This window comes from Nuphar pumila, chromosome 13, assembly GCF_984573655.1.
Source record: "Nuphar pumila chromosome 13, dmNupPumi1.hap1.1, whole genome shotgun sequence".
Lineage (NCBI taxonomy): Eukaryota > Viridiplantae > Streptophyta > Magnoliopsida > Nymphaeales > Nymphaeaceae > Nuphar > Nuphar pumila.
The window spans coordinates 76,580,148-76,594,702 of NC_143261.1; the positions used below are offsets into that span (position 1 = coordinate 76,580,148).

At 37.7% G+C, this 14,555-nt stretch overlaps 1 long non-coding RNA gene across 1 annotated transcript; it reads left to right on the top strand.

Moving 5' to 3' along the window:
- Window positions 1-1,550: 1,550 nt before the first annotated feature.
- On the top strand, window positions 1,551-3,648 carry LOC149818785 (uncharacterized). The gene is made up of 2 exons (XR_016427354.1): window positions 1,551-1,886; window positions 3,250-3,648. It is a non-coding gene; the product is annotated as an uncharacterized LOC149818785 (long non-coding RNA).
- Window positions 3,649-14,555: the final 10,907 nt, after the last annotated feature.

Consider the following 14,555-nt stretch of genomic DNA (forward strand, 5'->3'; position numbering starts at 1 on the left):
GAACTCAGTCGTAACAAAACCCTTTTTCGCATCTTCGGAATTTCCGGAGTGGGGCGATTGAAGTTCTAAAGATAGCGATCTTAAGAACGTGCCTCTAGGCTTGAATTCTCTTTTCTGAAATCCATTTTCACAAAGTTGGAATAACAAGGTGTTTGGGCAGGGGGATGGTCAATCAATGCACCTTTAAACTGAACTAGGTGGTAGTTGAAAGCACCGGTGTCGGCAATATATTTGGAAATTACCACCTCTTCATGGCTGCAGTTGATTTAAGGATTTGGTGGTGGCATTTCCCATGTCAACACCCTCAAATACCATTTCTCCATGCTCTCAAACAAAATCAAATTATATGAATTCCACACTTTCACTCGGATGGTGCTCCGATGGTAGGCTCCCAAACTCTCTTTGGGAATTAGTGTTGCAATGGGGGATGAAAGTGAAAAAAGAGAATGGGTGATGAGAGTAGTGTTATCAGCTACATCCTTTTTTGTTTAAAGATGTAGTTTTTTTTTTTTTTAATTATGAAGCTGGGAGATTGAGGCTCCCCACCTTTATCTACAGTAGACAAGACCTACTGTGGTTATACATCAATTTAGCATTCTCAATCAGTGGTTTATCTTTCCACAATACATGGTCTCCTACTTTTGAAACTAGATCCATGACTGAACAAATCTTGGGTTCAGGTCCAGACTTCCAAGTAGCAGCGTCGGTAAGTGGAATTCACTAAATCTCCATCTTCCGTCCCATCCCCAAACAAATATCTCACACGGCATTACATTGTTAAGAGCCACTTCTAGATACAACCAAGCGGGATATGGAAAGCATAAGCAATCAAGGCTTTGTTTGGAATCCTGTATTTAGTGATGAGATGCCAAATCCTAGTTTTTTTAACTCCAGGATTTGTAAGCTACATGATTGATCAAATCCCCGTTTTAGGATTTAAACTGTATTGACCATATTCTTCTCAAACACAACTGTCAAACTTCCAGGTAAAAGCATCGAAGAAGGAAGAAACAAATATTTATTGCTAAGAGGACCTTGAGAGATGAAAAGATCAAATATTTAAGGCTTGCACCATCTGATTTGGCAACTATATCTTATCTAAATTTGAAAGTTGAAAACAACAACTCCCATCCCATCTCCCGGGTTTTGCAAATACGAGTGCACCCAAAGAACGGATGGTGATGGCAACTCTGTGAGCCAACCAACGGGGCTCCGTTTGTCTGGTAAGAGCAGCTAGCGTGCGTGCATCACCTTTGTTAAAGAAGATTCAGATCTAGTTATGCATAAGAATCCACATCCCAGTCCACACGTTCCTAAGAGTCTCCCTGATCCAAGAAAACCCCACAGGTTGAGAGGTCTCTTGTTTTCAGAAATCCTTGAGTATGGTTGGGGGACATCCCAGGTCCTTATCCCTTTTTGTATCCTAAGGCTATAAATATACCTCTCCCCCTTTTAGAAATTTTTTTGGAATAAAGTGACTGGAAGAGGTTTCTGTGGACGTAGGCTTAGGCCAGCCTAACCACATAAAATAGTGTTTCATCCATCATCAGACTCTGATTATTTTTCATGGTATCAGAGCCATGGTCTTTTGGAATCGTTCAAGCTGTCAAAGTCTGGTCCAGCGTGAAGGAGCGGTGGATGCCATTGTCGTGGGCATTGAGGTATGTTCTTTGTGATCAGCGTGAACCTTGCTGCGATCAACGTGTGTTCAGCGTGTCGGTTCTTCAGCAAGGTGTCGTATGCCTGTGTTCAGTGTGAGACCAGCATGAAGCTGGGTCTTCAGAAGGCACAACCGTGATCCTGTTGTGCTTGTGGTCAGCGTGGAGCTGTTTCTCATCAGGGAAGTCGTGTACCCTGGGAGTATCAAGATCATCTGGCATTGTGGGGTAAGTGTGTCGATTGCCCTGCTTCGTTTATCCGTGCGAAGCTGCTTGAGTAAGGTAGCCTTGGTTCGTTGGGTAGGTTAACTGATCCTTTTATCCCAGTCATGTTTCTTAAGTTATGGTGAATTATCCATTATGAGTTCAACATTGGTCTCGAATGCGAGAATCCAATGGAACACTTTTTCCAGCTTGATTTCTATTAAGCTTCATGGGAATAACCACTTGTTATGGGGGTCATAAATTGAGTCAGTTATGATCAGGATTTGATAAAAATTGCAAATGGACTGTGTCCTGCTCCCTATCGATATTAAAGTGTAGCCAAAGAAGGTGAATGATGCTCTATAAATCATGATTTTTCTGTGTGGATAAGGTCTAACCAATTAGCTCTAAGCTAGATTAAGGCCATTGTGACTAAGGCTGTGCTCAATCAAATCATAAAAATTCTCAGTGCCAAGAAAGCATGAGTCGCCCTTGAGAAAATTTATGCCTCTCAATCAAGCTTTAGGATTATGCAAATGAAGAGAGACCTCCAGGATGTCAAGAAAGGGGACAAAACCATGTAGAGTATTTAAATAATGTCAAATATCTGTCTGTTTCTCTAAGTGCTGTAAATGAATTAGTTTCTGATGTTGATTTAGTGCATTATACATTGAATGTTCTTTCTCATTAATATGAAAGCTTTGTTACCATTGCGACCACTTTTGAGAATGAAAAGCTTCCTTGTTTTTATGGCCGTCTATATGATATGTTATTAAATTGAGAAAAAATGATCCAACTGCTAAATTAACGATCATCTCAAGACACTGCTGCCACAACCTTCTTTACTCAACAAGGAAGAGGTCATGGTTCAGGGTTTAGAGGAAGAAGAGGTGGTGGTAGAAGTCAAGGTAGGAATTTTGAAATTTTTGGTAATTGTGAAAATAATCAAGGTAGAGGTGGTGGTGATCAAGATAAGGGGAACTCCAGTCACTAGGGGTTATTTGTCTGTTTTGTGGTCAAACTTACCACTCTACTAGGAATTGCTAGGATATTCCTAAGGCATTCGCTGCAGTCTTGGACATGTCATCTGGAGAAAAGCCCAATTGGTTTCTAGATATAGGAGCATCTCACCATGTGACAATAGAAGGAAGAGTCATGACTAAAAAAGACGAATATCATGGTCTAGAAACATTTATGGTAGGTAATGTTGCTAATCTTTTCATGTCCTCCTCATATACAATTAAACTTCCCTCTAAGGACAAATTCTTTTATTTTAAAGAATGTTTTCCTTGTTCCTCAAATCATGAAAAATCTTATTTCGGTTGCCCGTTTCACTCATGGTAATAATTGCATATTTAAGTTTCATCCTACATGTTTCTATGTCAAGGATATGAAGAACAAGGTTACTCTCCTAAAAGGACAAAGCGAGAGAGGTCTTTATGTTTGGAGCAAAGGAGAGGATGAGTCAAGAAAGGGAGCATATACACATTTTGCTCAAAAGGATACCTCTCCAAAAATATGGCATTGCAGGCTTGGACATCCCAATAGGGGTATTATGGATATTTTTTGTTCTAGACAATTTTTATCTCATGTCAATGGTTTGCATTTATCTTATTTATGTTCTAGCTGTGTGGTTGGGAAGACTCATTGATTACCATTTGGTTTGTCTAAGACTGCTACTTTTTATCCTCTTGAGATTCTTCATGTTGACCTGTGAGGGCCTACTTTTGTGCTCTCTAGAGATGGACATAAATTTTATTTGTTATTAGTTTATGATTATTCTCAATTTTCTTTGTTATTTTTTTTTTGGCAAGAAAATCAGACACCTTGAGTTGCTTTGAAATATTTAAAAATATTATAGAAAGTTTTAAAATAAATTTTTTTTATAGTGATGGGGGTGACGAGTTTATGAGTCCTGCCTTTTCAAATTTGCTAAATAGCCATGGTATTAATCATTAGATATCATGTTCTCACACTCCCCAACAAAATGAGGTAACTGAAAGGAAGCAGAAACATGTAGAAACAAGGCTGAGTATGATGTCTCATGCCTTTATGAGCACCATGTTTTGGGTAGACACCTTTAAAACTGCTGTTTATCTCATAAATAGACTTCCCAGTCCTAACCTTGAAAACAAGTCACCTTATGTGTTATTGGTAAAGCAAATTCCATATTATTCTTTCCTAAAAGTTTTTGGGTGTACTTGTTATCCTTATCTTGTTCCCTATAATACCTCTAAATTGGACCCCAAAACCAAGCATCAATCCTCTGTCAAATAAGGTTTATATATCCAGGCATGTGATCGTTGATGAGTCCAAGTTTCCTTATGTTGGTTCTAGTGCTCTTGTCACCTTTAAGGAGGTCTTCAGTTGACTTTGCCAATAAGAAGTATCTAAAGATCTTAGTACATTGCAAGAATCCTCTAAACTTGATTCCACTATTCTTCCTAGCTTACCTACTACAAACCTTCATGTCCTTGATCCTTCTTCTCCAACCCCCAATTCTCAGGCCCTATCAAAATTTGAGGCTGTCAGCCCAAGTCTTGATATTGAAAACATTATGGTAGTTGACCTTACTAGTCCCAAACTTAGCCACTCTTCAGGAAAAAAACCCCTGAATAAGTTCAACAGCCAGTTCAAACTAATCACATGATTACCAGGTCCCAAGATGAAACCTTGAAACCAAAACTATTCTTATCCACCAAATATCCCTTAAGCATTGCCATGGTCAGTGTCTTGTCTCAAAAGTCTGAGCCAAAAACATTTTTTGTAGTCAATTCTGATTAAAAGTGGAAAGTCGCTATGCAGGAAGAATTAGATGTCATGGCTAAGCATTAAACTTAGACCTTGGTTCTCCATCACCTACTCAAAACCTGGTTGGGTGTAAATGGATTTATAAAATCAAGAGGCATGCTGACGGGTCCACTGCCAGATACAAAGCTAAGCTTGTTGCTAAAGGATATAACCAACATGAATGAGTTGATTATTTTGAGACTTTTAGTCTTGTAGTCAAACCTACTACTATTCGGATTGTTTTGTCCTTGGCTATGAGTCTTGGTTGGTCTATACATTAGTTGGATGCGAACATTGCTTTTCTTCAAGAAGAATTCTATATAGTTCAACCACAAGGGTTTGAGAGCAACAAGTATCCAAATTATGTGTGTAAACTTGGTAGCGTCCTGTACAGTTTAAAACAAGATCCAAGAGCCTGGTTTGAGTGGCCTAACAATTATTTCATTCAAATGGGCTTTGTTGAGTCAAAATCAAATATGTTACTTTTTATTAGAAGATGTGGAAATATTGCCTTGCTTGTGCTTGTGTATGTGGATGATATCATTGTTATAGAGAATTCTTGTGTTGAAGTTCAAAGTTTAATAAACCAATTTGAGAAGATTTTTTCTATAAATGACTTAGGCTCTCTAAGGTTCTTTGTAGGCTTTGAAGTTGTTCCTTTGCCCAATGGGCTGGTTCTTTTCAAGAAGTATATTCTGGATGTATTAAAACACACTTGTATACTTGAAGTTAAACCATTGTCCACACTAGCAACTATTAATGTGACCCTTTATAAATTTGGAGGAGAACCCTTTGAGGATGCGACTCACTATTGAAGCATTGTTGAGGCCCTACAATATATTACTTTCACTCATCCAGATATATCCTATGTAGTGAATAAAGCCTGTCAATTTATGCATGCTCCTACTCAAGTTCACTAGAATCATGTCAAAAGGGTTCTCAAATATCTTAAGGGAACTTTCATGTTTACAAAAATTAGTCATCCCAGCTTTCAGGGTATGCAAATGCTCATTGGGTAGGTTGCCCAAATGATAGGTGTTCCACTAGTACCTTTCTTGGCTCTAATTTGATCGCCTGGAATTCATCCAAGCAACCACTGATTGCTAAGTCCAACACTGAAGCTGAGTATGAGGTCTTGGCAAGGGTTGTTTTTGAACTATGGTTGAGCTATCTCTTATGAGAGTTAAACATTGGCCAACCCAATACACCTGTCATTTGGTGTGATAACCTTGGGGCTACATATCTTGCTTCAAATCCCGTTTTTCATGCTCTCATGAAGCACATCAAGATTGACTTCTACTTCATCCATGAGAAGGTTAAGAACAAGGTGCTTGAATTTAGATTTATTACCTCCGAAGAACACTTGGTAGACATCTTGACCAAACCCTTGTTTATTGGATGTTTTGAAGGTATTCAAACCAAGCACAATCTCACCATTGGAGAGCTAAGCTTGCAGGGGGATGCTAAATAAGATCCAGATGATCTATATCCAATTATGTAAAAGAATCCAAATCTCAGTCCACACATTCCTAAGAGTCTCCTTGATTCAAGAGAAACCCCATAGGTTGAGAAGACTCTCGTTTTCAAAAATCCTTGTATGGTTGGGAGACCTTCTAGGTCCTTATCCCCTTTTGTATCTTAAGGCTATAAATATGCCTCCCCCTCTCAGAAAAATTGTTGGAATAAAGTGAGAGAAAGAGGTTTCAGTGGACGTAGGCTTAGCCTAGTTGGACCACATAAAATGGTGTTTCAGTGTGTGCTCTTTCTTTGTGTGTTTGATCTTGATAAGGTCCAATCCATCATCCGACTGATTCATTTTCAACCTTGTGTTGAGACATTGCAGGTTCAAACCTCAATGGTACAATTGTATAACTGGTAGGGTTCTGCCTAACCCCAGCTTGCTTTTCAAGAAAAAAAAAACTCTATGAGCCAACTCCAACACCACCATCTATGGGTTTTCAACCAAAGCCCAAATGAAGATCACTAATGCATTCACACAAAAGAACCATGCAAACAATGAAACTGTCATATTGACACAGGATTCTGTTGAAGATCAAAATGGAAGACAAATTTCATTTATTGGTTCTTGATATCATGTTATTTTTTAGATTATAAATTTCATTTATTGTTTCAATTGCACAAAAACTTATTTGTTGTAGCACTTTGCATAGTTACACTTAAAATGTCAAATGCCAAATCACAACCAAATGAAAGAGAGTGTGATCACCAATATGTGAACCTCCTTGATGAAAAGATGAGTGCTCCTAGACAAGCTACAGTGGCTTGGATTCGTGCCGCCATATGCATTGGAAAATCCAACTCCTCAGTAGTCATTACCACCAGAGCCACCACTAGTGAAGCCTCTACCACTAAAGCATCTTTCACCTCTTCTTCCACCACCACCACCACTGCCACTGCCACCACCATCAATTTTTATGAAAATATGAAACTTTCTGTGGACTTGGTCACTTGTTTTTTGCCGAAAATCCGAACAAATCGGGTTGGGGGAGAATTGACCTTTTAAGTTTCATAAGGAAGCCTAACTTTGTCTTTAAGACTCATTTGATTAAAGCTTATGACCGTTAATTGGCATTTTCTTGAAGAAACCTTGTTCTTTATAGGATTTGACATGATTAGGAACTATGTTAAATTTTGCAATATTGGTCAATGGACAACCTGGCAAGACCTTTTTATCCGACAAGGGGTATCCAACAAGGGTATTCGTCAAGGTGATTGTTATCGAAAGATTGAGTCATAGATTACACTTAGAGAAAACTATGAATTGTATCTATTTTGATTCCATCAAATCCCTCTCATAGAGCCACAACTTCTATGCCGATGATGCCCTTTTTTTCATTAGAGATAAATGAAGGTCAATTGAATTTTTTTGAAGGTTATTGAAGATTTTGAGAGAAAATCTAGTTTGAAAGTTAGTAAAGAGAAAATCATATGCATTCATTTTGCATCTACAACTACTCGAATTAACCAGATTCTTAAATTAATCATTTGGAAAAAAGGCTATCTGCCTTTTAATTGTTTGGGTATTTTTTTATTTTAGGGTCGTCTTAGATCTCAACTACGTGATGCAACAAGTTTTGCTGCCTTGGTTTGTGTACCAAAGCTAAAATCTTCGAAGAATAATTTTTAGGATTTTTCTTATTTTTTATAATTTTCTATTTAATTGTTACTTTTTTAAAATTCAGTTTCAACAAAACCAATTATAATTGAATCCAGCTAATAGACAAATATGAATTCAACTAATGCTTATTGGGTCCATTATGGGATTGGCACTAAGGGTCCATTACATTGACACATAGGGCAGCCCCTTATTTTCCCAAAGCAGGGTAGCGCCGGCCCATGCTGGAGCTAAGGTTGTGTACCCATGATCAGTTGCTCCCTTCTATCTATCTGCACGCTAGTTGGGTGTTGCAGCACCTATTGGCCAAAAACATTAACGAAGGTTATCCCTGTGTGTTGATGATGCAATTACTGTCATTGACAATGTTATGTGTTCTAACGGTGTCCACTGTGGGCCTTGACCATTGCCATTAGTTGGTATCAGAGTGCCTAGTTCGACACATTCTACCTCACGTTTCATTCCAACCTTTGTCGAAAGTTTGTGGTACCAAAATTGCCCATGCAGTTTGCTTTTGATCCTAGTAGAACGACATAGACTTCGCACTTTGAGGACAAAGTGAAACAAACTCCAACATACTGATGCAATGAGTTTCTTTGCCTCGATTAACATACCAAAGCTGAAGCCTTAGACGAATAATTTTTAGGATTCTTTTATATTTTTGCATGTAATTGTTACTATTTTTTAAATTCAGTTTCAACAAAACCAAGCTTAGTTGAATTCATCCTTAGGCGGATCTGGATCCAACTAATGCTTGTTGGGTCCATTATGTGCTTGACACTAAGGACCTGCCTCATTGGCACATAGGCGGTCTCTTATTTTCCCAAAGAGGGAGAGACGATAGTCTCTCCTCCTTCCATTATGGGCTTGACACTAAGGACCTGCCCTATTGTTAGCATGCATTATATTTTAAAAATATGTAGTTATTTTTAATAGGTAAGTAGTCTTAATAAAAAGTTTGTTTTGTAGTAAACATTTGGGGTGGGGGTGAAGGTGGGGTGGGGGGGGGGGGGGAGCGAGTCCCACATCTTTGCCTCACTTAAACTATGTAAAAGCAAAAAACATGAATGCGTGTTTTGAATAAAAAAAATATTTTTTAGAACCTCTTGTGCATGTTTTCTTTGTTAAAATGGTAAGAGAGAGAGAGTGATAGATGTTAAAATCATGGGCTTGTGCTTGAACGCAAACCAATTTTACCCTTATCATCGAGTGCAGTTGCGTTTACTTCTTGGTCGGTGCATACTGGAGCTAAACCTATGAACCCTTTGCCGGTTGCTCCATCTTGTCCATCTGCGTGTTGGTGGAGTGCTGCTGCAACCATTGGCCATAAACACCGATGAAGGTTATCCGTGTGTGTTGATCATGTTACAGTCAACATTAACTATATTGCATGCTTTAATACTGTCCGCTGTGGGCCCTGATGGTCACCTTTAGTTGGTATCAGAGCACCTAGTTCTACACAATCTACGTCATTTTTCAGGCCATTCTTCGTCGGAGGTGCATGGAGTGAATGTGGTGCAGAAACTGCCCATGCAGTTTACTTTCAATCCCGGATGAATGACATCGATTTCATGCTTTGAAGTTGAAGCAAAATGAACCCTAGAAGTCTGATGTAGCGAGTTTTGCTGTCTACATTCACATACCCAAGCTGAAGCCTTTAAAGAATTATTTTTAGGGTTTTTCTTATTTTTTTTATATTTTTCTTGTAATTGTTACTTTTTTAAATTCAATTTATGCAAAACCAAACTTATTTGGATCCAGCCTTAGCCAGATATGGTTTCCACTAATGCTTGTTGGCTCCATTATGAGCTTGGGACTAAGGACTCACCCCATTGGTCATATAGGGTGGCCCGTTATTTTCTAAAAGAGGGAGAGACTATCTCTCCTCCTTCCAGCATCTTTTAGTGGTTAACATGTATGATATTTAAAAATAAGTAGTTGTTTTAAATAGGTAGGCAATTTAAAAAAAAAAGTTTGTTGATAAGTCAACATTTGGAGGGCCATCTCTCATATTTTTTATTTTTTATTTAAATTATGTAAAAACGTGAATGAGTGTTTTGAATGAAAAACAAATTTTTTGGAACATCTTCTGCATGTTTTCTTTGTGAAAATGCTAAGAGAGAGAGAGAGAGGAATCATAGGCTCTTGCTTAAACATAGGTCAGTTTTACCCGCACCACCGTGTGCTATTGTATTTGCTTCTTGGCCGATCATGCTGGAGTTAAAGTTGTGAATCGTTAGCTGGTTGTTCCTTCCCATTCATCTGCGTTCTAGTGGGGTGCTGCTACTCCCATTGTTCAAAATTACTGGCGAAGGTTATCTTTGTGTGCTGATCGTGTTATGACCGACATTGATGCTGCTGCGTGCTCTAACGCTGTTTATCCTGGGCCCCGACCATCACCATCAATTGGTATTAGAGTGACAAGTTTTTTACATAATCTATCTCACAATTCAGTCTAACCTTTGGTAGAGGTACGTGGAGCAAATATGGTGCCGAAATTGCCCATGCAATTTGCTTTTGACTCGAAGGAATGACGTCTATGTTGCACTTTAAAGATGAAGCAAAACAAACCCCAAGAGTTTGATGCAACAATTTTTGCTGCCTCAGTTCATGCACCAAAGCTGATGCCTTCGAAGAATATTTTTTTTTTTGTATTTTTCTATATAATTGTTATTTTTTTTAATTCAGTTTTAGCAAACCCAAGCTTAGTTGGATCCAGCCTTGGGCGAATCTAGATCCAACTAATGCTTGTGGGTCCATTATGGGCTTGGGAATAAGGACCGACCCCATTAGCCACATGGGGCAGCTCGAAGGAGGGGAGACGATAGTCTCTTATCCTTTCAACATATTTTAGTGGTTAACATGTATGATATTTTAAAAACAAGTAGTGTTTTTAATAGGTAGGTAGTCTTAAAAAAAGTTTGTTGAGAAGTAGACGTTGGGGCGGGGAGGGCATGTCCCATGTCTTTGCCTCTTTTTCTGAACTATGTAAAAATAAAAAATGTGAACGAGTCTTTTGAATGAAAAAGCAGATTTTTTGGAACCTTTTATGTGTGTTTTCTTTGTGAAAATGCTAAGTAGGGATGGCAGTGGACAGAGGGAAAGTGGGGCCCTGCCCCGTTTGGACCGGGGATGAAGGGCATGAAATGGGGATGAAGGCGGGAATGAAGGTTAAAATTCATCCCCGTGCAGGGATGGACTTACACTTTACCCCGCCCTGCCCTGTTAATAATATTACTAAAGTACCCTAAGTTAAGTAATAAAATTACAAAACAACCACGTTTATGTATACTACTAACTTACTAACCTTAACCTTAAATCTTATTAGACAAAAAACTGTATCAGTTAGACTCGCCATCGCTGCCCAGAGGAGAGAGAGAAGGTAAATTTTCTTTTTCTTCTTTTATACCATCTTTGAGAAGCTGCAGCCAGAAGCCCTTTGATCTGGCTGCAATGTGTTTGGTTATTACATCCATTAGAGCATTAAACTCTCCTTTGCTCTTCCCAATTCAATATTGATTGAGATTGTTGGCATTCTGGCCCATCCACTATGTGGAGTGCATAAGTATGATCTCTCCCTTTGCTGATTGTGTGGTACTTAAGAGTTGTATGTATAGTGTTTCTATCCTGGTCTTTGCACTGCTAAGAGATGCATAAACTTGTTGCCTAAAGTTGCAACAATGGGTCTCATATCTTTTTTAAGATGCTATATCTATGGAAAAAAAATTCCCACAGGGGGCTGTGCTTTGTTTTGTTTAGGATGTTATGTCTGAAAAAAAAAGTGTTGTTTAGGATGTGTTGTCTGATGCAAGTATACATAATAGACTTTGGCTTGGCAAAAAAATACAGGGACCTTACAACTCACAAGCACATACCATACAGGTAGCTCTTGTATTTTTTTGGTGATCCTTTTCTCTGTGCATTTATGTTTCCTCGATGCTGCTTTCAGTTTGCATCATTTTCTGTATAATATTTTATCATCTTATTTTAAGGGGAACATCTTTTCTTTATCATTTTTTTTATTTGTGTGTCTATGCATCAACCTTAATAAGCTTCTTGGTTTTTAATGTGAGCATAAGCATTGAAAATAATAATTGATAAAAAAGACATGTTACAAATGATTGAAATCAATAAACAGTTGGATTAAAGAACAAAATTAGATTACTCTTCTGAACTAAGAGTTCTTTTGTTCTAGTAAATTGTAGCACAAAAAATCAATAATGTGCCATACATTGACAGTGTAACGACGGGGATGGGGCGGGGACGGGACGGGACAGGGCTGAGCGGGGGCGGGGATAATTATTTTGAGACGGGGCAGGGGTGGAGGTCCAAAGTCTTCCCGCCATGGGGATGGACCATGGATGGAGATTAAATTTTTTAGATAGGGCGGGGGTGGATAAAGAGAGTGTGTCCCGCCTCGGTCCATTGCCATCCCTAATGCTAAGAGAGAAAGAGAGAGAGAGTGTGTAACACCCTAAAATTTTATCAATTTTTTTTAAGGATTTTTTTTTAAAAATTTTGACTTATCTTTTTGCAATCACAACAAAATAGTTGATTTGAACTCGATTCAAACTTTGGGCGAGTTACAATAAACCCAACACACACATAGCTGGATTTAAAGAACTTAATTAAAGAGATTAATTCAAAGCAATACTCATATAAATTCAGAGTTTACAAGTCTCAATAAAAATCCAACTTAATATAAAAATATCCAAAATATAGTTGGATCCCCGAAAAAGAGAATGATGATGATCCGTCTGACGCTGTCGAACAATCTGTCATCACGCCAGCTCATGCATTATCTGTAAAATTTTAAAGTACTGGCCGTTAAACCACAACCTTTAGTAGGATACACCCTACAACAAAAACGTAGAAAGAATCTAAATACATGTAACCTACATGTATTCATTTACTAATATTCATCAAATCATATTGAGATAAGCAATTAATTCATGCATATTAGTAATACAATACAATCATACATACCAAACGGTTATTTAAGACATGCTCACAAGCAAACTGCTTAATATATAGGCGAACAATCATTAAAACTTCAAGTTAAGCCAAAAGTCAAACCATGTAAGTGAAAGTGCACTAGGATCGAGGCAACGAGCACTAGAGGGGGGGGTGAATAGTGCTTTTAAAAATTTCTGCGGAATATTGAATGGTTTTGTAAATCTCAAAGCAAACACACAAAGAACACAAGATTTTATCCTGGTTTGGTTAAACCCGACCTACATCCAGTCCCCAAGCAAAACCCACTTGAGATTTTCCACTATCAACCTTGTAAACTACAAGATCACATAGACCATAACCGGTCCCACTTTCAGTAACAACCCTACTGAAAGCAAACAACTCCTTTACACCAAGGAGTCCTTCTTTTTACACAAAAGAAATAACAACTTACAATACAACCTATGAGCCTTCCTTTTGAATGCAAATGAGATGCAATTGGCTTTTGAGGTTGTTGAAATACTCTACTCACGAATTCACTATCTCCCAAAGTGATTTGAGTGAAAAACTGAAGTGAAAATATCACGTGAGTGAAAAAACAAATACTTGAATGGATAGGAGTGAAAAACAAGAAGTAAATGATTCAAATCGATTGAATTCTTGTGTGTTTGAGTGTAAAATGCACTCATATTTATAGTTAAAAGATTCCATACGTTGAGAGTATGAAAGTGTGTCAAAACTGTCCATTTTGAACGATCAAAACGTTTGAAAAATGAAAAGACACACCTTTTTTGAAGTTTCAGGAAAATGGCAAAATTAGTCGACTGAAACATCAGTTATTCGACTAATAGTTAGTTATTAGTAGACTGACAATTATCGTCGGTCGACTGATCTGTTAATCGAGCCGTTTGAAAATCTGAACTTTTGAAACTTAGTCGACTTAAGAAAAGTTAGTCGACTGATAATATCATCAGTCGACTGAAAAACCTTTTAGTCGACTGCTGCTAAAAACTTCTGAAAAACAAACATTCTGTTCGGTCGACTGATAAAAAGCATTAGTCGACTACTGCTAAATTTTTCAGAAAACACATGTTCTGTTCACTCGACTAAAAAACCATTAGTCGACTGCTGCTAATTTTCTTGAAAACAGACATTCTGTCCAGTCGACTGATAAAACCTTCGGTCGACTAATTTGACAAGAATGACTTTTTTAGAAAATATGGCCCGAAAGGATTAGTCGATTGATAAGTCTATTGGTCGACTAATAAATATGAAAATTTAAGAAAAGAGTTTTCTAAAAAGATTTTCAAAAGAGTTTCTTTTAGAAAAGTTTTTCTAAAGACTTTTAAGGTGAAATGCAACCTAAATATGCACTCTAAGTAAGGCTCTTACAAGAATCTAAGACTTTTAATGAATTAAACATTTGCACACTAGTCTTCAAAGATTCTTCTCCGAATTCTTCAATTTCTTCATAGCCTTAGCTGAAATGCAGTTGATTCCACTTGCTCATCATCAAAACCTTGTACTTGAAGTATCATGTATGGCTTCATTGTCGTAACAGTAAGCAAATCTTTAACAAAGATATTAGTGAATTTACTATCTAATGCATTATTTCCCTTTTCTTGTCCTAAAGGGTACACACTCAGGGATCCTAACTCCGATTCAACCAATCCAATGGGATGTCTATTATGTCATGTAATTTATTTTATCTATCATGATTAGAAATATGGAATAATGATTAAGCATTAACACATGCAACAAGAGAAATTTGACTCCCTGATTACTTAATTTTGAAAAAATTACCAAAAACCATA